Source organism: Pelodiscus sinensis, chromosome 5, assembly GCF_049634645.1.
Source record: "Pelodiscus sinensis isolate JC-2024 chromosome 5, ASM4963464v1, whole genome shotgun sequence".
In the NCBI taxonomy this organism is placed as follows: Eukaryota; Metazoa; Chordata; order Testudines; family Trionychidae; genus Pelodiscus; species Pelodiscus sinensis.
Genome location: NC_134715.1, coordinates 72,980,665 through 73,003,572, shown reverse-complemented (window position 1 = coordinate 73,003,572; position 22,908 = coordinate 72,980,665). Strand labels below are relative to the sequence as shown.

The 22,908-nt window shown below is 40.4% G+C and overlaps 1 protein-coding gene and 1 long non-coding RNA gene across 4 annotated transcripts in view; one reads left to right on the top strand and one right to left on the bottom strand.

Annotated features, from left to right (window-relative positions):
• The window catches only part of TENM3 (teneurin transmembrane protein 3), a 2,294,790-nt gene that overhangs the window by 1,977,507 nt on the left and 294,375 nt on the right, over window positions 1-22,908 (bottom strand). The gene's annotated exons all lie outside the window — the stretch shown is intronic.
• LOC142829632 (uncharacterized) lies at window positions 11,222-19,727 on the top strand. 2 transcript variants are annotated; one of them, XR_012904252.1, is made up of 4 exons: window positions 11,222-11,495; window positions 12,691-13,249; window positions 15,526-15,675; window positions 15,869-19,727. It is a non-coding gene; the product is annotated as an uncharacterized LOC142829632 (long non-coding RNA). The 2 variants fall into 2 exon arrangements; XR_012904253.1 differs by lacking the exon at window positions 11,222-11,495 and having other exon boundaries at window positions 13,223-13,356.

Sequence of the window (22,908 nt, the reverse complement as noted above, 5' to 3'; positions counted from 1 at the left end):
GAATCAGGAGCTTTCAAGGACACAACTTGAGTTTGCAAGGCTCTTTGGAGTTTGAGGGATAAATTTACAGAGGGCTCTGTCTCCAATTGTGTAGGTTAAGATCTGTCTATTTGCATCTCTAACAACCTGCTGTGAGCCTGACAGAAAGTTAGTAGAGGCGAATTTATTTTAATAACTTGTACCTGCATACATACAGCCACAGCTGAGGAGACATAGAAAACTAAGAACTGTGTTTGGAAAAAGCTTTACTGAAAACATGTCCAGACAGAAATATACAAACAAACATCTGAAATGCCTTGCTAAATTGATTTCTCTCACTCATGCTCCAGAACTCATCATAACAAATATGAAATGTCATCATCAAATCCATTCAAGCTATCGAAGTTCAGAAAACTCTTAAGTAAACACAGGGTGTCTTCAGACAAGGCAGCAGCAAATCATTTAGAGAAAATGAAATTCCTAATTTTGCTTTCTTAGTGTTGAGTGCCCAGTGTTCCTCCAATATAGCACTTACAGGAAACAACCAAGAGTAACAAACTTCTATCAAAGAAGAAAAGTGGGGAGGAGGAAACAGCAAGGAACTGAAACACTTCGTTTCCTTCCTCCACTACACAAATACAAACTTCTGTACTGGAGCAGTTGAAAGAAAGTCCTCCAGACCCTAACTCCATAAGAGATACTGGAGAAGGCTCTGCTTCAAACAGTGACAGCATTCAGGAAGTGCCAAGCCAAGTCATATTCTCTTTTCAGTTGAAGTTGTACTCTATAGTGCTCTTTGTACCCAAACTGATGTTAGGCTGAAGAATAGGAAAGATGATAGAAAAAAACATGTTGGAAAGAGTGCCCAGTGAGAAAAAGTACTGTAAGAAATGAATTTTTTTAAGACTGCAAACTTTTTGAAGATTTATTTTTATTCACTTTTTGTAAACTGGTTAAGCACTTTGGGGTCCTGATCCTTGTCTGAGCAATATTAGGTGCCAGTGCATTTCAAATTACTACTACTACTACTACTACTACCACCACTACCACCAAAAAAGAAACCTGGCAACCCTGGCTGCAATATTACAAGAATACCATCAAAGAGTAGGGGTAAATGAGGAAAGAAATTTCGTACAAGCAGCGGACTTAAAGGAAAGATTAATTCTCACATTCCCCTGGTTTGGTGGGACAAAATAGGCATAGGGAACAGATTATATCTTCAGGAATGCAGAAAAGATGGAGAGGGAAAGGGAGTTTGGACTCATCTCACGGCAGCTGTATTGTCCATCGGGTTATAAGAAACACAATTACTTACAGGAGAAAAAATTGGATTAAATTTTGCTTCTTTCTCCCAGTTACATATTTAGGAGTTATGGGGCCCTATCCCCAATGGCAGCCAGGGGATGATGGTTTTTTTACAGATGCAATTTTTTTCTTCAGTAGCATACTCATGAACTATTTGTAAAATAAATTTTAAACTACAGTCCTGTAGAATGACACAGTAAATTCAGAAACTGAAAGTATATAACTTGGGCAGGCAAATGCCTGTTAAATAGCTTCATTACCACTCAAATGTCTTTCACTGGTTCAAAAATCTACTAATAGGTCTGGCAAGGTTTTTCCACTTTTAAGTTCATAGAATCATAGAATCATAGGACTGGAAGGGACCTCGAGAGGTCATCGAGTCCAGCCCCCCGCCCTGAAGGCAGGACCAAGCTCCGTCTACACCATCCCTGACAGATGTCTATCTAACCTGTTCTTAAATATCTCCAGAGAGGGAGATTCCACCACCTCCCTTGGCAATTTATTCCAATATTTGACCACCCTGACAGTTAGGAATTTTTTCCTAATGTCCAATCTAAACCTCCCCTGCTGCACTTTAAGCCCATTACTCCTTGTCCTGTCCTCAGAAACCAAGAGGAACAAATTTTCTCCTTCCTCCTTGTGACACCCTTTTAGATATTTGAAAACCGCTATCATGTCCCCCTTAATCTTCTTTTTTCCAAACTAAACAAGCCCAGTTCATGAAGCCTGGCTTCATAGGTCATGTTCTCTAAATCTTTAATCATTCTTGTCGCTCTTCTCTGTACCCTTTCCAATTTCTCCTCATCTTTCTTGAAACATGGCACCCAGAACTGGACACAGTACTCCAGCTGAGGCCTAACTAGTGCAGAGTAGAGCAGCAGAATGACTTCATGAGTTTTGCTTACAACACACCTGTTGATACAACCTAGAATCATATTTGCTTTTTTTGCAACAGCATAACACTGTTGACTCATATTCTAGTTAACTAGATCCTCTCTGGATAAAGCAGATCCACAGAACAAGGATAAGAAGAGGGAGGTGGGTGGACATTAAGGGCACATCTACACTGCAGGGTATAGCCAAAATAAGCTATGCAACTTGAGCTATGTCCATTGAGTAGCCATAGTAAAGGTGAAGAACTCATCCAAGCAACTAAGCTGGCTGCATTTCATGGTAGCACAGTCAGCCAAAATTTCATACAAATAATCAGAGTTATTGTTCCCATAGTTTTGCAGACCATGCAAGGCTCACCTGGCTGTAACACATTCCATTATGGTTTTTGCAGGAGAGGAAGGATACACCTAGGGCAAGAGTGAGTTAAATAAAAAACTGGTAAAGGTTCATAATTGCAAGTGTTTCACAGGGGTAGCCAGGTTAGTTTATAACTGGACAAACTTAAAACAAACAAACAAATAGTCTCGCAGCACCTTAAAGATTAACAAAACATGTAGATGGTATTGTGAGCTTTCATAGGCACAACCCACTTAAGATGAATGGAGTTATTAAAGGTCCAGTTTAGAAATAAATAGGGGATGTGGCAGGGAGAGAAGGGGAAAAAAAGGAAAGAAATAGTCAATTAGAGTCTCCATGCTACATGAAGCTGATAGCTAAGTTGCAAATTGTTCTTAAGTACCCATTGTTTGGTTTTGTATGTCATTAGGATGTGGAATGTAGTGGGCCATCCAGCCAATATCTTTATTCATACCTCTGTGTTAGGAATCAAACCTGTAAATGAAGTTAACTTCCAAGACTTCCCTGTGCATTTGGCTTGTGGAATTATCCTGAAACAGTATGGTGACTTTGAGATCCATTAATTCCCAACAGGTTTCTGTCTGTTACCTTTTTGGATATTTGATTTGTGTCCATTAATTCCGTCCCGTAGAGACTCCCCAGTTTGGTTAGAGGGGCACTGCTGGCATTTGATGGCTTAGAGCACATTAGTGGATGTGCAGTTAAATGAGCCTCTGATGTGGTGGCTGAAGTGGTTAGGTCCTGTGATGACATCGCTTGTATAGATGTGTGGACAAAGTTGGCATTGGAGTTGATTGCAGGAGTGGGTTCCTGGATCATTATTATCCTGCATGGTTACTGGAAATGGGGGACAGGCCAATCCTCACCTACAGACAATCCCCTAATCTCAAAAAAATTCTTTCCACTCTAAATGACTATTCCCCCGCCTTTTCCCTTCTTTTTCCTCCTCTTTCCCCCATCCCTTCTCTGTGCTATTTATTTGAAAACTGGAAACCCTTAAACACCATTCATCTGAAGAAGTGGGTTGTGCCCACCATCTACGTTTTTTGTTAGTCTCTAAGGTCCTGCAAGACTATTTGTTGTTTTTTAAGTTTATCCAAATTTTGTTATTATTAAACTAATCAAGACTCAAAGAGAACCTTTTGTACTAAACATGTCATCATAGTTAATGATTATTAGATATTAATATAATCAACTAATTGTATGAGTGACAAATTAATAGTCACTCATACATAAGTGATACTTCTCTGAAAATTGGAGGTGAGTGGAAGAGAAGGGGAACAACTGTGCTTGAGTAACTATGACTGCACTTTGCTATAGTTGTAGCTGTCAATGTGAATATAACAAGCTACTGATAAAACCAGCTTTATAGTTTTGTTTAAAATAAATCACATGTGATTAAATCTCAAGTCATATATGGATTAAAATTAAGAAAGTGAAAAATGTATCAAATGTATGTTCTTTAAACTTTTTAATTTCCTATTTTATATATTTTCAAAGGAATTTCAAAATAAAGATGGAGATTCTTTGGGATCATGAGAGTTGGCAAACACTGCATTTTTTCAATACTTTTTCAGAGCAATATATGTGAATTTACTTTAATCTTTTACTTTCCTCAACTATTGATGTGATTGACCTTTGTTATCCCACAGAAAGAATATGATTTGTCCAACTTTACCTTCAGGTTGAGCAATACAACCTGAATTTCCAATAACAAACTAAGAGTAAATGAAATTTTGGGGAAAAACAGGCCAAATACTAATTTTTAAATTATATGCATAAAATCATGATTTTATTGTGATCATTCTAGAAACAGAAAAGATGCCAAGTAATTCATTATGAATTTTTCAAAGCCAACCATTTAAAAATGTTCATTATGATGTTATAAGAATTTTCATTTATAATGTTATAATTTACTGGTTTATGCCTGAAATAACTGAAGGAAAATAAAAGCATACCGAATATTTCTGTGGTACATGCCATTCAGAGGAGTGGAATTCAACTGAGTAGCCAACATAAGGTGTTCACAGTGTATGAGAACATCTGTTCTTCTGCATCATTACCAAAGTATGTTCCCCATTTCAAAGTCTTGAATGTAAAATTGTTATTGAACATCAGAAATTCATCTTTTTTGATCTAGGCAATTATTCAATGCAGAGCTGACCTAATGGTCCAGAAATTGCATATATTGTCATGCAGCTCAGGGAGAACACATAAAGAGGTTGAAATGTGTACAAAGTATACAAAACATATGTGAACTGGACCTAATCCAGTTTCATAATGTTTGTAACTTGTAATATTAATTTCCCACATTGTTAAATATTTATCAAGTAGCAGGAGATGAAGTTACTGGAAAACAGTGTCATAAAATAATACTATGCAGCATACATATTTTTCAGTTAGGAAGGTTTTTTTTAAAGTTTCTCCTCAAAACTTCCAAAAAATACTATCTGTATTTAAACATTTAGATGCTTCTCAGTGCAGAAGCTCTATATTATATCCAGTTTGCCAGACTGTATATAGTACTATATCACAAAAGATCCACTGAGTTGTGTCTTTTTTATTATTTTACACTCAATGAAATTTTATATTAATGAGAGATAAATTAAACATACCATGGTACACATGCTCCATGATAATTTATCAAACTACTCGTATCAGAAGAAAAATGAATTCAAAGGAGATTTGTGACTCTAAGAGATGACATCATAACAAAACTAATAAGTGATATGATGGATACCAGCAAGATGTAATTCTCAGACCCCAGATAATAAAGACTGACTTTCTGATAAAAACTGCTGATTCATATTACTATTCAGACTAATGGATCTGATAAATCCAGGTTAATAATGTGTACATCTGTAATAGCTGTACATGGATGAACGAATACCATTATGATAAACATTACCCTGATGTATTTTAATGTATTTGAAATTTTATTATCAAGAGATTACACTGGCTATGATATAAGCAAGTTGGATTTTTATTCCATTTCCAGACAGAAGCATTTCTAACAGCTAAACATAATTGAAGATTCCCCATAATTTATTAATATGTATATTCTTCTATTCAATTTCAATCAAATACATTTTTCAAACATTAAAATGTACCTTTTTTGTCCAATAATAAAATCAAACTACACACTAAGGCTATATCTAGACTGCAGAGCTTTCCCGGGGTCCTGGAGGTATCCCAGAAAAGCTATGCCATGTCCAAGGAACACGTCCGCATTTTTTGGAACAATTTCTAAAAAAGCAGAAATGTTCTTTCACCATCCCTGCAATCCGCATTGTATGAGGAAGAAGGGGTGTGTCAAAATATGAGGTTTTTCTGATATTTGTTCCCGTGAACATGGGCCACATTTTGGAAAAGCCTCTTTTGAAAGAAAAGTGGGAAAAGATATGCAAATTGAGGTTTGCAATTTGCGTATCTTTTTCCAACTTTTCTTAGTAGTGTAGATCTAGCCTAAGTCTTTTGATTACAGACCAGATTAAAATGACTAAATCTTAACAATATGAATTAGGTACTAACACAAAGTGCAGTTCATATATAGATCTACCTACTTCACCTGTTATTCAATTATCCCATAAATGCTTTAACAAGTCTTCGCAAGATAACACAGCTTCAGAGCTTGATAGACTACAAAATTCCTTCCTCTTCACAGAAAAATTAATAAATATATAAAAATAGCACAAAACAAATACAAAGCTAGAGCCTGATCTACAAAGATTTGTACCATCTAAAGTTCTGGCTCACAATGTTTTGTGATGGTTTGCGAAGGGCAAAACTATAGCAACTTTCTTTTCTAAATGTAACAAATAATTCATCCTTAACACTTCAGTCCAAATTTTCTAATTGGATATAGTTTCCCATTTCACTACCAGCCATAACCTCTTTTATAATGTCTTGCATTACATTTTTTAAACATATAGTATTCCACTCCTTGTGTGCAAGGCAAAAGTTACTTATAATAAAAAGTTACTAATAATAAAACCATTATTTTAACCAAGATACATAGACTAGCAAAGGACTTGTTGTCCAAGGTACCTGGCTTCTAGTGAACTTCAAAAGTTCCTATTTAAAACATGTTTTTGTTAAAATTTATGGCTAGCAATTTTCTAGTTCAGGGATTGGCAACCTTTCTGAAGTTGCATGCCAAGATTTCCGGCCTGGGCCACGCCACTATCCTGGAAGTGTATGTGTGCGGGGGTCTCTCCCCTGAAAGCCCCACTTGGTCTCCTGCCCTGGGCTCCCCTTTGGCTTTTCCTGTGAGGAGGGGAGGAGAAGCACGTGAGCTCTTTCCTGCACGACAGATCCAGTGTGGAGCCTCAGGATTCCCCCACTCCCACAGGAAACCAACACTAGCTCCAATCTAGCAGGGGGTGCAATGCTGGATAGTTAGCACAGGCTCCCTGTTGCGTGACTGGGGGAAACTGATCATTGCATGCGCCACTGAAAATCATCTTGTATGCCACTTGTGGTACATGTGTCATATGTGGCTGACCCCTGATCTAGTTGAAGTTTAAGTGATCAAGACGCTTAAAAAAAGTTACCTTAGTTTTACAAAGAATTTCAGTTGTGTCAATCAGAATTTTGTTCTTTGATTTCAAAGTGAGCAACATCAGGCCCAACATAAGCAAGGGTACGTTTACACTAGCCCCCTAGATCAATCTAGGGAGGCTAATGATGGTGACCGTAATTGCAAATCAAGCCCGGATTTAAATATCCTGCACTTGATTTGCATGTTCCCAGCCAGTCGCCATTTTACAAATTGACTAGCCCGAAGTAACTGCCCACGCCTACACATGGCAGTGAAATGGGATTCTGGAATAAAGCCCTAAACCGAATTAGAGGGTAAACCTCATTCCATGAGGAATACCACCTAATTCAATTTAGGGCTTTAATTCGGAATCTCGTTTCACTGCCACGGGCAGTTACTTCGGGCTTGATTTGCAATTCCGATCACCCTCATTAGCCTCCCTAGATCGATCTAGAGGGCTAGCGTAGACGTACCCCCATAGAAGTATGTGAATCACTTTAGACAGAACACTTTAGCTTTATAGGTTCTTTCTTCTTCTGCACAATAACTGGATTAGTTGGCCATATAATCAAACATCCATGAAGAAAACCCATTGCTGACAATAGCAGGCAAGGTCTGATCACTATTTCCAGGACCTCCTAAAAAACGATACTTATATTTTCGTATTTTAGTGCATGAATACATTATGTTGCCATGTATATTAGAAAACAAATAATTCTCTCTTTGTGTTTATGGAACGCAAAAAAAAAAAAAACAAAAAAAAAAAACACAGTTGACATTTGTCATCCCACACAACAGTCAAAATATCTAGGACAGTGGTAGCTGCTACTACAACTGTGATCTTCCCTCATCACAGGTGTATTGATGTTACACAAATTAATTCTGCATGGTCTATTTTTCTTCTGATATACACTCACAGAGTTCATTAATAGCAGATAAGTCAGTATAAATAATATATTATTAAGTATTTATTTTATAAGGGCATGGTATTAATATTTAGAATTTCATTCACAGAAATCAGTGATTTACAGAGGTGGTAACCATTATCTTCATTTTACAGGTAAGAAAACGGGGCACAAAGAGACTGAAGTCAGTTGGAGCAGAAGTTGCTCCACACCTCTGAAATATCAGGTCAGTTTTTTAGGTGCCTGGGAGGGAATGAAGGGGGGGGCTGGCATTGCAGAGGTTAAGCAAAACTCTTTCCCCTTTACTGCAGTCAATGCCAGGCCTGCAGAGAGGATAAAAGGAAGGAGCCTGGCTCATTTAGGGGCTGACCAGCAAGGAGACATGTAGTTCTGCAGTTTTCAGGACAGGAACCGAAGCCCATCCACTTGTTGAGCCACCAGACCAACTAAGCCTTCAACGCCACTCTCTGGCAAAAAAAAGGGAACTTGCTAGACCCCAACAGAAGCACAAACCTAGACACTTGGGGGCAGACACCAAACTTAAAGACTCTACTAATATAGTGGAATGGAGTTTTCAGGCTGGGGGCACCGCTGCAGGGTGCTTCACCCCCAGTCCTGTTGGCTAATTCTGTAAGTAATCACTAGGTCACCCCACCACCAGGAAGACCCAGCTACAGTGCCTAATTCTAGGCACTCATGTTTGAAAATTTTGAAATAAGGTCACACAGAGAGCCCATGGAAAGAGCCTGAAATATCACTCAGGTCCCTGACTCCCATTCTGGTATTCTGTCCTTGGAATTGCCTTTCATAACACAATGAAGAAGAGTTATAGAAAGTAAAATCTTCACAATCAAGACAGCACGGAATATTTTTACAAATGTTGTCTGAAAATGATGTAAGACAAATTACAAAATCTCTTTTTCTTACCTCCAATGGAAATTAGAGATTTATGTTCATGTGAACACACATAAGACTAAACCAATAATTATCTCAGAGAGACAGAGCAAAACATGAAGGAAAATGTGTGTGTGAGGGGAGGAGGGAATGAGGAATGGGAGTAGAAGGGTTGCAGTTGAGGAGGGAAGTATCAGAATCCTAAGTGATTTTTTCACCCATTTTATTTCCCCAAATATTATCCAGAGACATCAAGATAAGATTTGATTTATAGAGATGAAAATATGAGTAATATGTTAAAAAAGAATTCCAGACATTTAAATAGAGTATCTCACATATTGACCTATTCCCAGTTTGTGAGCCCCCTCCCTCTCACCGTAGCGTATTTTAGTGCATTGACTTCAGAGTTTCTGGGCAGCTTTCAAGTAACTTATATTATGCTTCTATTTTATACCTTGCCATTCATATTCACTCAGATCCTTGAGCCTAAATCATAGTTATCACAATTGCATCCAACATAAATATAAAAAAGGGTCTATCCCCTCTTTTTGGTCTCATTACTGGTATTTATCACAGATGCTTACCAAGGAATTTATTCTTAATATAAGTGAAGTCAATAGCACAATTCTCAATACACTTCAAAGAATGTATCTCAATACAATTATAGCTCCAAAGCTAATCAACAAGACAAACAATCTAAAAGCATTGCCCACTGTCTGTTAAAACTTGAGGTGATAATCTAGTCTGAGACAGACATTTAGTGGGCAAAACATTCTGCACCTTAATAAGCCCTTAATACAAGCATGAAAAAAACTGATGTCTCAGCAATAACAGGATGGCCCCCCGGCACTTTTTTTTTAACACATTTACAGTGTTTTATATTGACGCACGAGAGTTTAAAAAGTCTTTGGAGCTATCTTCTTGGGATTCATATTTCTTAAACTATTCCCCCCATGAGATTTTATTTCTTTAGGAAAGAGATTAGCTGTTTAGATAATAAGGACAGGATTTTGTTTCCTATTTTGATATCACAGACTTTTAAAAAACAGCACCTAATTTGGTTTCAGTGTTAACATTCCAAACAGGGCATCAACATATCTCAAAATAAACAGAATAATTATATCGAAGTACAGTATGACAAACTTCACTATTATATATAGTATGAACAGAAATTCTCCAATTTTGGCTATGCTATATGAATTTTGTCAACCACTGGGTATTTAAATATTTATAATTCCATTTATTTGTGAATGAGGGTAGGTTGTAAAGATAGAGCCCTTTGATAGTACAGTGGATAATTACTCTTTCATCAGTGGCAATCTGTAAAAGGATTATTTCTTGGCCAAAGTTAAAAGTGAGAATGAATTTGGTAGTGTCTTTCTTATGCCCATTTTTGAACATCTAAAACTTGCCACACAGTCCAGCACAATGGGCATGCAATATATTTTCTAGGGAAATCCACTTCTAAAATTGCAGGCTCAGTGCATGTTATTACTGAAGAGCTGCAAACTTTCTGTTGCAAAATTTATCTACTCTGTCACATGGCTACCAATTCATTATCATTTATACATGACTTTCATGGGTGTAAAACATTATTGTTCCTCGAGAAATTTTATTTTCTGTTAACTACATTTATAAGTAGGCTTTATGAAGAAATTTTAACACAATGATAAATTCTGTATCATTACTAGAGTTGGTTGGATTTTTTTTCCTTTGAACAATCATGATTTTTTGTCAAACAAACAAAATAAAGCAAAGCTTTTCAGTATGCAGTTAAAATGTGTCATTTTTTCAGCAAAAAGTTTACAATATAAACCTTAATGTTTTTCATTGAAAGCAATTTTTATGTGTGAAAAATTAAGTAAAAATTTTCCATGAGATTTCCATAATATTACTGCAATGAAGAACCCCTCCCCCCACCACCACCAGTCCTAATTAATAGACAAAATATTCTATAGATTTAAAGCATGGTTAATAAAGGAGTTCTAATGCCACCTCTAGTGTACAGGCATATTTATTCTCTAACTCATATAACTTCTGTTAATAGAAGACCATGTGTATGCCATGTGTTCCCTGTAGATAGAACATCCCTATCTACAGTGAACATGTGGCATACAAGTGTAAGGGGACTGTTACCCCTTACTAAAACTCTGTGGGAGTTTTTGGTTTGCCAGCTCGCAGTATCTGAAGGGGAAGAGTTCATGAGACTGACTGACCCCAGAGACAATGGAAAGCAGCCAACACTCCAGCTCAGCCTGATTGACAGGTTGGACAGGCCAGTGAGGAAGGGGAGAGGCCAGGCCCCGTCCTCCCTGTGAGCTGGGATTGTTCTGGCTCTCTCTCTGAACAGACAAGCTGTGTGCAGAAGAGGTCCTGCAAAGACAGAGAGCTGAAATAGGAGTACAAGCTGTGTGAAGAAGTCCTGCAAAAACAGGGAGCTGAGAGACAGCCCTAGCAAAGCAAGCTGTGTGCTGAGGGGCAGTTTTTGCAGCAGCTGAGCTTGACACACACAGTTTAAGAGCGCAGACCCTGTGTTGAGCAGCAGACTGGCAGTGCTCAGAGAGCCAAAAGGAGCAAGAAGCTAGAGACTGACCACACAGCACAGCCTGCAGCTGGATGTGGTGAGCAGCTGGGAACTGCAAAGTGTGGGGAGAGGCTCTGGACTGGGAGAGGGGTCTGGCCACTTAGAGCTGGAGGCTGTGTGGTCACTGCCAGAGAAAGCGTGTCCAGCCTGCAGCCCCCTGCAGCACATCCAAGGCCTCTAAGGAAGAGACTGTGGACTGTCCTTACACTCTGCAGGCTGCTGTTTTGATGTCCCTGTACTACAGAGCAGGGCTGTGTGTTCTCATTCAACCATTCTAATTTTTTTCTTATTCTTTTCTCTTTAATCAGTTGTTGTTTAATAAATTGTATTTGCTTTGAACCTTATGAAGTGATCACTGGGCCAAGAAGGCCTGCAGTGTAAAGAGAGCACCTCGGAGTGGGGACACCCTAACTCCTGCCTCTAGTGACTACAAGGTCGGGGATTAAGCCCCAGGAAACCTGGGCCCAGCCTTGTTGGGGTTTCAAGGGCTCTGCTACTCAGGAGAGTGGAGGGGGAGCCCTCAGGATCAGGGAGCCGTGGGGTAAAGGAAGTGGGAGCGGGGTGTATAGAAGCCAGGAAAGTTCCCCACAATAGCGGGATCATTCCCCCGCTTACACAAGCAATGTTAGATGGTTAACCACTGACATCTCTAGTTGAGATCCCAAAGGTGTTGCAACCCTATTTTAATAGAATTACTAAGACTCGTGTTAGGCTTGCTGGAGCCTGGGTCTAAAGCCAAAATTCAAGCAGGGCTCAGGCTTCAGCTTCTGCTCTGCATGGTGAGGCTCAGACTTGTCTTCAGTCCTGGGCAATGAGGTTCAGGTTACAGCCCTACCCTCTAGGACTGAAGCTTTCAGGTTTCCCCCTTCTAAGAGTGGCAGGGTTCAGATTTCAGTCCTCTTTCCTGAGGCTATGAAGTAATTTTTTTTCCTGTCAGAATTGGGTTGTAATACAGTACATTGAAGTCTGAGAAACCTGGGTATAGAACATAGGGGTTTTCAAAATTTTAAAATTAATCAGGAACATCAAGCCCATGCAAATGTTTCCTGCAAAGCCAAACCAAAGAAAAAAAATAAGTCAATATGACTCTCTGTTGGTGGTTATGGGGAAAGGCCTTCCTTTGGAACTTTAAACATCTGACATAGATAAAGAAACACATGATTGATTCAATCTGAAAAGAAAAGGGAGATGTTATCTATGTATACCTTTTCTGTTTCTCTTTTTACTCCTAGATACTGTTATTCCAGACCTTGATTCATATGTTCTGTGGAGGCAGGAAAAGGGAATAAGGGAATTTGTATGCAGCCATCTTGGTCTTGTTAACAAGAGAGCAAGAGTCAGGCTAAGTCTGTGGCCTGACAATGCGAGATCTGTAATTAGACGCTGCCTCTCGCCTCCATACGGAGATAAGGATAGAATGCTGACTCTGGTAGGGACCTTGAGATAAGGAGCATCTGGGTGGAACTAAATAACTGTTAGCCATTGGTGTTTGTAATGGGAAGGAGACTAATTGTTATTGTTATTATATCTAATAGACAGTATATAAACTGCTTCATAATTGCTTGTATTCGAAGATCTGCCTCGGGGGGCTTCCCCCCTGTCCGAACCAGTTTTTCCCTTGCTGCAGCTCGTAATAAAACTGCCTCTGGCTACTTGTTGCTTACAAACTCAGAGTGAGGACAATGTTTTCTTCCATAATTTGGTGCCGTGACTCGGATGGCAACGCCCAATTGAAGACAGCGACAGCGGCTGCAGACCATCCCCCTTCACCCACATGGCGCCAAACGAGAGGTAAGAGACCTTTTGAAATCTCTACTGGAGTGTGGAGAAGGACTGCCTGTAGGGTCGTCTGCTTCTTGTGGGCTCACGCCATCCGAACTTCTTGAATCTGCAACAAGGTCAGACTCAAAACGGTTCCGGGGAGGTTGTTTTGTTATCCCCGAGTAGGCCTAAGTTTATGCAGTGCTGGGAACTGCTGTGGTATTGGTGGTGCCGCCCCGGGTACGGGAAGAAGGTTGTATTGCGTCCGGACATAAGGCACCTAGGTTTATGCAGTGCTGGGAACTGCTGTGGTTCTGGGGGGAAACGTGTTGTTTGCCACCCCAAATATGGACGAGGTCCATAATGAGAGAGGCATCTAAAAGTGGGAAAATTTCTGTGTGAAAAGCATGCTGAGTGTGAATGTAATGAGTGGAGAGTGAATGCTGCTGCCCAGGTCTCTGAAAAGTAAGCTGATTCCAGCTGCACCAGGGCTCTCCCACATGGGAGTTCTGAACGCAAGGGGGGTCAGCCGAACCTTGAGACCGAGCAGATATGTGAGGGAGTGATGACTCCCCTTATTTCATGAGCTGCTGATAAGGTCTGACACTCTAGATCCAGCAGACCCCTTCTTTGGAGTGTGTAGATTTAGTTTCCTATAAGCCACTGAACAGACGGGGAGTGGACAGGATGCTCCCCTGAATGACTAAAATGGATGGGGATCAATCTAAGCATACCCCCAGACCGCTGAAAGGCACCCCTGCATACTACATGTACGTGCATCACGGTCCAAGGACCTGTAAGCATTTGACAGATTGACAGAGAAAGAAATTAAAGCCCTGAGGGATGAGATTGAAGCTCAGAAAAGCAAAAATCCACCCTGCAGTGAGAAATGTAACTTACACGCAAGTGCACAGCCTCTCCCAAGCTTAGGGGGGAATTTGGCCCAACATTACCCCCTCTACTCCTCTCTATGCCCAGCCCTATATGGCCCCTTACCACACATTACTGAAGATAGAGAGGAGGCACAGAAGATAATTGAAAGGTATCAGATCTTCCCTTTGGAAGAACAGGCTCTAATTACAAATCTGTCCGATCCAAAGCAAAACACTGAGTTTTGGAATAGACTTAACAGCTTGTGGGAAGTATTCCTCCAAATTCTCAAGGAAGGAATGCCTGCCGACCATCAAGCCATATTGACCCTAGGCATTTTGGTTGGAAACATATACACGGAACACAACACAGGAGTAGGAAAGGGCTGCCAAGCAACTTTAGGAGATTCTCAAGCCCTTGTTAGAGAATAGATAACTACAGCCTCTCTGGCTGGAATCGCAGGCTACCCAAGGATGTTTCTCAACGCACAAGTGGGGGCCGTCCAGAAAAAAAATAAACAGTTAAAACCTTTCCCTCACACACTGTTATAATTAGCTTGAGGGCGTGGGAGGAGGTAACCTAAAAGTGAATTTGAAGATGTAATCACTAGAAGCTAAATCTGCCCTAACAAGGAGACACATTCTGCAACATAAATCTCCTTACAGAGCATGGTTGAGTGATCCACCCCAAAGTCAGCAGCATAGACCAACTGCTGCGGCATGGATGTTATGAAAACCCTATACTGAGAAGTTTAAAATTAGTAATAGCTAACTGCAATAATACACATTTGGATTTACCTATTGAAAAGAATTAGGAGGTGAGGGGGCTAATGGGAAAGCCCACCCTCCTTACCAAATTGATACTGAACAAACATGTGTCATTGGGAAGGGTCATTTAGCAGGAATCAGGACAGATCATAAGAAGGAATTAAGCGATTGTTGTAATATATGAAGGGAAACCTGCTTTAAAAAGTGACTCCTTGTTTCTTGCAGCCTTTTTCAATAATCCAGGCAAAGAAACAATCAAATTTAACTATTTGGCTACAGACACTTTTGTTAAATCTGCAAAAGGAAAATAAGGAATTCTATTGACACTTAACTGGTTAACTGTATAAAAGAATGAAATCTATACATTCAATCCTTAAGGTTAAATTTACTCTTTAGGAAAACAAATCTTTGTTTTAAGAATCCAAGCCCTGAAACTTCACTGTGTCTCTGTTCAAGGCTGAGTTGATAATACTTTTGGCTTGCTTTCAAATCCAACATTATATGTGAATACAGGCTGCCTGGATATTTCAAAGGAATATAAAACACCTGTCCCCTCAAGTAAATTGTCCAAATACAAACAAAATATTTATAAGCGCCCATTTAACAAAATTTAATGTCAATATTATTATTACTATATTCTTAAGTAACACTGTATATGATTCTTTTCAGGAAAAGAAAAGCTTTTTGCTTGCTGGAAAAATAACTAACCAACACCTTGTGCTAAGGAAAAGCATTATAGCTTCACACATTAAGCCTGATCTGTGGTACAAGAGGGAAACTGAGGCATGCCACTGTTGGGGAGGGCTAGCAACTCTAGAGGTAAGTCGAGGGAGTGGAAGGTCATGAGTACTGATGAAGCGCCCTTGTTCTCGTAAAGTTGTAGCTCACTCGCCAATGGAAGTGGTAAGGAACTAGCTGTAACCGGTTCCCCTAACAGATCTTAGGCAGTATTTTAAGTTATAATGGGCCACCCCGATGGGGGTAGAAATGTTTTCTTGTCCTTGTCTTTCAGATCATCAGAAAGCGCTGGTGCCAGCTGAAGAAAAACAACAAACAACAACAACAACAAAAAACCATGGTTCTGTGTCATGACACAATAAGTTTGTGTTCTGTCCAAGTTTGTCTTGTGTGTCTTAATTGTAATACGTATTGCAAATATTGTTGTGTGTAGGATATTGTTTTAATGAAAGGATAATTTGAGTAAAGCAGAAGCATTAATTTAAACCAACAAAATTAATAATTGGGCCCAATCAATTGGCAACTTTAAAATTCAGTGAAAGGATAATAGTTTGGAAATTGTTTAGGCTAGGAGAATGTTAACAATGTCTCCACAGGTGAACAAAAAAGGAACTGGAAGGAATCAAGGAGTACATCACGTGAACAGAAGGACTGGGAGTGGGGTACCAGCCCTCTCCCCCACTGGATTGGTTTTGCTTTAATGGCTACACAAATGAAATATTTAGCTTCTGTAAATTTGCACACCAACCATAAAAGTGGTTTGGCCAGAGATAATAAGAAATCTATAAGTAACAACACGGGCAAGTGGGACATCAGCATATTTAAGTAAAGATGCCCACAACAATGAGGAAACTAGTAACCTCACCATTGCAATAACAGCTACTTGCCCTGCTACTCATTGGTGCCTGATGCCTTAAAAGGCCTCAAGAATTATGGAATTGCATAGGTTCCTATTAACAATTAAACATCTGTGAACCATGCTTGGTCCTATAAGAGAAACAGTGACTCGAGTCAATGTAACCTCCTTCAAGTCACATACATAGAACAAATACACACTAATAGCAATGGGGAATACACGGCCTTGGGCCGCCCCTCATTCACACATAATTATTTTGTTTATCGTAACAACATGAACACTACCAGAACAAAGAATACACAGTCCTCCAAGTTAAAGTTTGTATGGAATATTGTGGGAAAGAAGCTAAACACTAACATTAGGCTACTGAAGTTGGACCTACTGACTCCCACTTGGGCTTACCACTTAAAGCCCAGACAAAGGTAACCCCTGAGGCATGGCTGTCATTTGTTAAACAATGGCCATTGCTAACTTGCCATCATTTGGATATTATTAACCAGGTCCTTAAGGACAAAATAGAGCCTCCCAATTGTGCATCATGCCCTGAACAGACCCGTCTCAGAACCAGGACAACTGCCACTGGTCCTTACCTTGGTGATGTTCCACACTGGTATAGACCAGCTGTGTGCTAATCAAATTGGCAAGTGCCTGATTAGGCAATGAAGGGGCTTAGCAGATACCATCGCAGATTGGTTTGGGCCTGGAAACTCTGTCAGCAACACTTATGTCATAGCCCAGAAATTGTATGAGAATCCAGGCTGGTAGATGCAGTAATATCCAGTGCCCGTAAAGGCCTAGACACCAGCCAAGCCAACCGATTGATCCTGAATAGTTTGAAGGATCTGTCCAGCTCTGTGTCCATTTCACTAACCTAACCAGATATTTGGACAAGAGATTAAATGGATTGTTAATTAATGGAACTAAATTAAAGGTATTAGAAGGCCAGTATTGAAGAATAGGATAGCTTTGACCACCCAGCCCTTATGGTGGTGAGTCCTCATCTCCCCCATGCCTTCCCATGGGAGTGGGGAAGTAGAAAATCCATGAGGACCCAAAGGCCCACCTGGACAGGGCATAGTATAACAGTTTGTTTTTGGCCCCTCTGTGGATTCCTTACTCAAATCAGAGCAGAATGGTAACCTCCCTGCCTGTACCAAAGCAGGAGCATATAGATAGATCGAGGGCATCGCTTATTCTGAAGGTGTGGGAGCCTTCCTATACCCAGGGATTGTTGCACCCACTTTGATAAGGAAATTTTATGTACCTGCTCATTTAACATCATGACGAATCTGCCTAGGTTTGATGTGGTTGTTTCAGAGAAACATAAACATCGAGCTGGTCCAAATAAACGGTACCTACTGGTGTTTGACTACCCAGACAGATCACTCCATCCTGTCCCTCTACATATCCATCTGTGTGTATAACAGCCCCTCGCCGGATGATCCTGACCGTTGATGGAATGCGGCTCTATCGCACTTCGGCAGTGATGAGTAACCTAACATGAGATTCTGAGTGGCACGGTGGAAGTAAGTACCTAGAGGAGGATTTACTGGCCCTGAAGGCGAAGATCGAGGAGTTGGTGGCCAATGCCCAAAGATATGTTGGGGCTGGCCATCTGAGGTACACATATATAGGGAAACACCGTGGACCATGCCAAACACCTACCTCTGCAGCACTCAACCAGGCAGTAGAGGTCAAACCTATAATCATGGGCAGCGCCAGTAAGGCGATGAAATATCTTAAAGATGGAGTTGAATAGTGTTTGTCAAATTATGCGGGAAGTTTCGATTATAACATTTATAATAATGCTGGTGCTGTACTCGTACTTCCAGAGTAAATTAAAACCCCTTAAATTGTATTTAACCTTGTGGGTTAAGGAGAACCCCAAAGTCAAGAGAAAGGAACTATAGGAGTAAACTGAGGCAGTCCATGGTATCTTGCTGAGAACTGACAACCTGAAAGTATTAGGCCAGCTTGGGAAGTAAAATAGTTCAACAGTTACTGTGACCCTGGTTCCCCTGGCAACCACATTCCAAAAGGGCCTCACTTTGATAAGGCTGGTACCAAACAACCACGCGGGATTGTTTTTATGGTTTGCTTTATTCCTAGGAAATAACCTTGGTTCCAAAGGAGCTAGCTGGCTTTTAGCTCAGAGAATAGAGACTCGTATGTCCATCAGCAAAAGACTGCTCTAGAAAGACCTTTACCAAGTTTTGCTAACCACCAACACCGCTGTGAAGTGCCAAGAACTGACTGTTGGCCAATGCTTCTCACTGCAAAAAGATCCCTCCATCTCGAAATGTTCCTACCCCAATTGCTGATAAGCCTCTCTCTTCTGGTCCTGCTTTCCTACCTGCTGGACACCAGAAGAACCAAAATATTACAGGGTGATGTGCTGGTAACCTCTCCCCTGCATGATGCTGAACCACGACTGTTTTAAGAAAAAAAAAAGAGGAAAAGTCCGCTCCTCTGATACCACCAAAGCCCAAGATTTCTGACTACAAAAGGACATTAAGAACTGACCTTGGTGAAAGAAGCGAAGTATTGTATATTGCCAAGGAGAAACTTGTGGGAGTGGTTTGGGTTTCTCCCTTTGATCTGGACTCTGTGCTTATGGACAAGTACCATCAGCATGTACCTGCCCTCCCTAATTTGGTTACTAATTATGATATGTTGTATGATGTTACTAAAATTATAGAATAGCCCCATCATAGAATTATATTGGGGATATTAATGATTATATTGCTTTTGCTTATTAAAAGTTTCATATTTGATTGTTGTTGTAAAATATGTAGTAATAGAAATAGCTTTTATGTTTGTACTAATTATGTAATGTTTAACGAAAATAAAGGTTTAGAAAGGTAGTTGTGCTGTAAGCACAAAAAGGGGGATTGTAGAGGCAGAAAAAGGGAATAAGGGAATTTGTGTGCAGCCATCTTGGTCTTGTTAACAAGAGAGCAAGAGTCAGGCTAAGTTTGTGGTCTGACAATGCGAGATCTGTAATTAGACGCTGCCTTTGCCTCTTGCCTCCATACGGAGATAAGGATAGAATGCTGACTCTGGTAGGGACCTTGAGATAAGGAGCATCTGGGTGGAACTAAATAACTGTTAGCCATTGGTGTTTGTAATGGGAAGGAGACTAATTGTTATTGTTATTATATTTAATAGACAGTATATAAACTGCTTCATAATTGCTTGTATTTGAAGATCTACCTCGGGGGGCTTTCCCCCTGTCCGAACCAGTTTTTCCCTTGCTGCAGCTCGTAATAAAACTGCCTCTGGCTACTTGTTGCTTACAAACTCAGAGTGAGGACAATGTTTTCTTCCATAGTCCTGTGATTTGGAACTTGGAGGGCTGGACAGCCTGGCAGTTAGCAAACATTACTTCTGGCCAGGGTGGTAGAAATCTCTGGTCCCTGTCCTGTGCTGGAAATCAGTCTTCTGATTTCCACCCACAACTGGGACTTAGCAATTAACAAGTATGGTATTAAAACATCCACACATACAATTATCATGTTTGCTCCTTCTTCACCAACTCCTATGCCGGGGCTCTGTGGGAAGCCACACCAGTTATATCCTCTCTTCAGCAAGTCTAAGTAGCTTCCCACAGCTATTTCCTACCTACATGCCTCTACAGTTCAAAAAGTCATTCATTTAATAAAAAGAGTCCAAAGATTAAGGTTCAGCAGGCTCAAAAGGGGTGGTGTTTGGAGAAGACTTCTGCAGGCAATGCCCTGTCTATGATCCCTTCTCAGGCTCAACCCTCCACTTGACTTTGTTGTGAATGATTCCACTATCCTGCAGCCTGTCCACCACTATACGCCTGAGCTCCTTAGCTAACCAGAGCAGGTTTGGATATTTCATCTCTTTATGAGGTTTAAATAACTCCATTATATGTCTACTGGGTCAATATTCAATGTCAGTTTTGAGGCCAATAGGATTGCTATCCATCCAGGATCATCCTGGAGCCTCCAGGATTTTTTTGTATTTGGGTCATGTGGTGAAACCCCCAGCAATACATCCAACCTAAATTGGCAACCCAAAGCTATTACTCTTTGGAGTACTTAACACCAAATGTTCAGGGTGCGACGTTATTGGATTGTAATATGAACATATAAATAGTGGTTGTATCCACTGTTATATGACTGTACCAAATCTTGTACAAAGTGGGCAAAGTAAGATAGCAATGAAATGCTTATGATTCACTGATTCTATTTATACTACTCATATGCCTGTATCATTTTACAGTTATGAGTATTGGCTATGCACTTGTATTTCAAATGTTTGCTTCTGGGAGAGCTCAACAGGGGGTTTGGCCAGTCAGCGGCGGATTTAGGGCAGTGTGAGCGGGGCGGCTGCCCTGGGCCCAGTGCTTCCCGAGGCCCCGCGCATGCCCCATGGCGCCACAGTGCATGCGCCGTGTCAAAGGGGGGGCCCTGCAAAATTTCGCTGCCCGGGGCCCCGTTGCGCTGCCCTGGGCCCCGCGGCACTCTCATCCGCCCCTGTGGCCAGCCTATTGTAAAAAGACTATTAGTCAAGAGACTGAAGTACTTGACTGACAATGTGCCTTTGGTGGTGCCATTCCACATCTGATTAGCTCCTCTGTGAACAGTCATACTAGCAAGGGAGCAATGGCTGCTGCCGATAAAGTATTGAGTCATGCATGGACAAGCGATTTTCTCATGTGACAAATTCCATCTTGGGACATACTTTTATACAGCAAGAATGATGGCAGTCCTTCTTCGTGGCCAGGCTTATAAAAAAGGCCCTCAGGGTTTCTCCATTTATCTTCAATCCTGCTCATTACCTCAGCTGGATTTTTGCTATGAATTGAAGTTTGAAAGAACTGATTTCCCAACCTAATAGAGGATGTATTCCAGACACTTGATCTAAAACAGCAGATTATTCATCTCTGCTACAAGCCTGCAACTGGTATATGAATGTGATTTATTTAAAAATGAAAATTTTCTTTCTTTCTTTTTTGAATAAACCTTTAGGGTACGTCTACATTACAAAGAATGATTGAAGCTGCTGCTGTCGATCTTCCAGGTTTCTAATTAGTGGGTCTAGTTAAGACAGCTATTTTGAACTGAGAGGGGCATTCGAGTTGATGCTGGCAGTTCTGCTTCCATGAAGAGTAAGGGAAGTTGAAGGGAGAATATTCTCATTTTGACTTCCTGCAGTGTGAACCGTGCCAAAAGTCAAGTTAAGGTACTTCAACTTCAGCTACACAATTGAAGTTGTGTATCTAAGTTTGACCTTATCTTGTAGTGTAGACATATCCTTAGATTTCAGATGCTAAAGTATTGTCTAACAGTATGCTTTTTAAATAATATCTGTGCTATATATTGACCTGGAAGGTGGCTGGTCCTTTGGGATAAGAACAACCCCTTTTGATCTGGTGAGATTTTTGTTCATAACCTCTCACTTGTGCATGGATTGGCAGTGGTGGCGCGGGAGAACTGGAGTGTCTAAGGGGGTTGCTTATATGATTTCTTCTTGTCAACGTGGTAAACAGAAGAGCTCTTTGTGACTGAACTGGTGTGCCTTGTCGTGGAACACTTCAGTATTTGGCTGGAAGTAGCCCTGTCTCTAAGTGATTCACCCTGAATTGACCCTCTCATCAGTGCCCCAGAAAAATCCTGTACTACAGAGTTCCTCTGCATAGCTGCAGAAAAATCCAAATGTAGCATAAATGCTGCTCTTGTACAGGTGCCAGGAAGTAGAACACATGGATAAGGAGATGACAGCATTCTTGACCTTGACACAACTCTGTTTATGAGAACATTTAAGATAAGATAGGTGGTACTTAGTGTGTCTATTCACTGAGCAGTTTAAAGTGAGTACAGTAGGTCACACATAAGGGCGAAGTAATAGCATCAGCTGAACTGAACTAGTGCTCTGCACACCCGTCTCAGTGGCTATTTCTGTCATCCTCAACATAAATCATTCACTTCCAGTCCATAACCCCTTAGGACTATTGATAGGCAAGCATAGTGTTGTAATGGGCACGGGATGGCAGAGATTAGAGATGTTACCAACAGAAGTTTCCTTTACATATTTAAAAATAATTATTTAGAAAGTTGTACAGAGAAAAATATAACTTTTTTCTTTTTTGAAACATAGCTCTAACATTTCCATGCTTTTGTGTTTTCCAGTGGCTAAGTATATTTGTTACAGACTCCAAATTTCATACAGACAGGTATTCTCACAATGACATCTCACTGATGGAATGGCTTTTTGAAATTTTGATTTATGCACAGTAATAATTATTTCCTTAATTTCTATAATTTAATTTAGCTCTGCAAAGAAAAAATAATAAAACTGCACTTTGCCACCAGCAACTTCTTTTCTCTAGCGCTACTCAGCTACCTGCCTTTCCCTCTCTCTCTCTCCCTCTCCGGAGTATGGAGTAACTGGGAGACAGCTGAGGCAGCAGGAAACCTAGTTTTCCACAC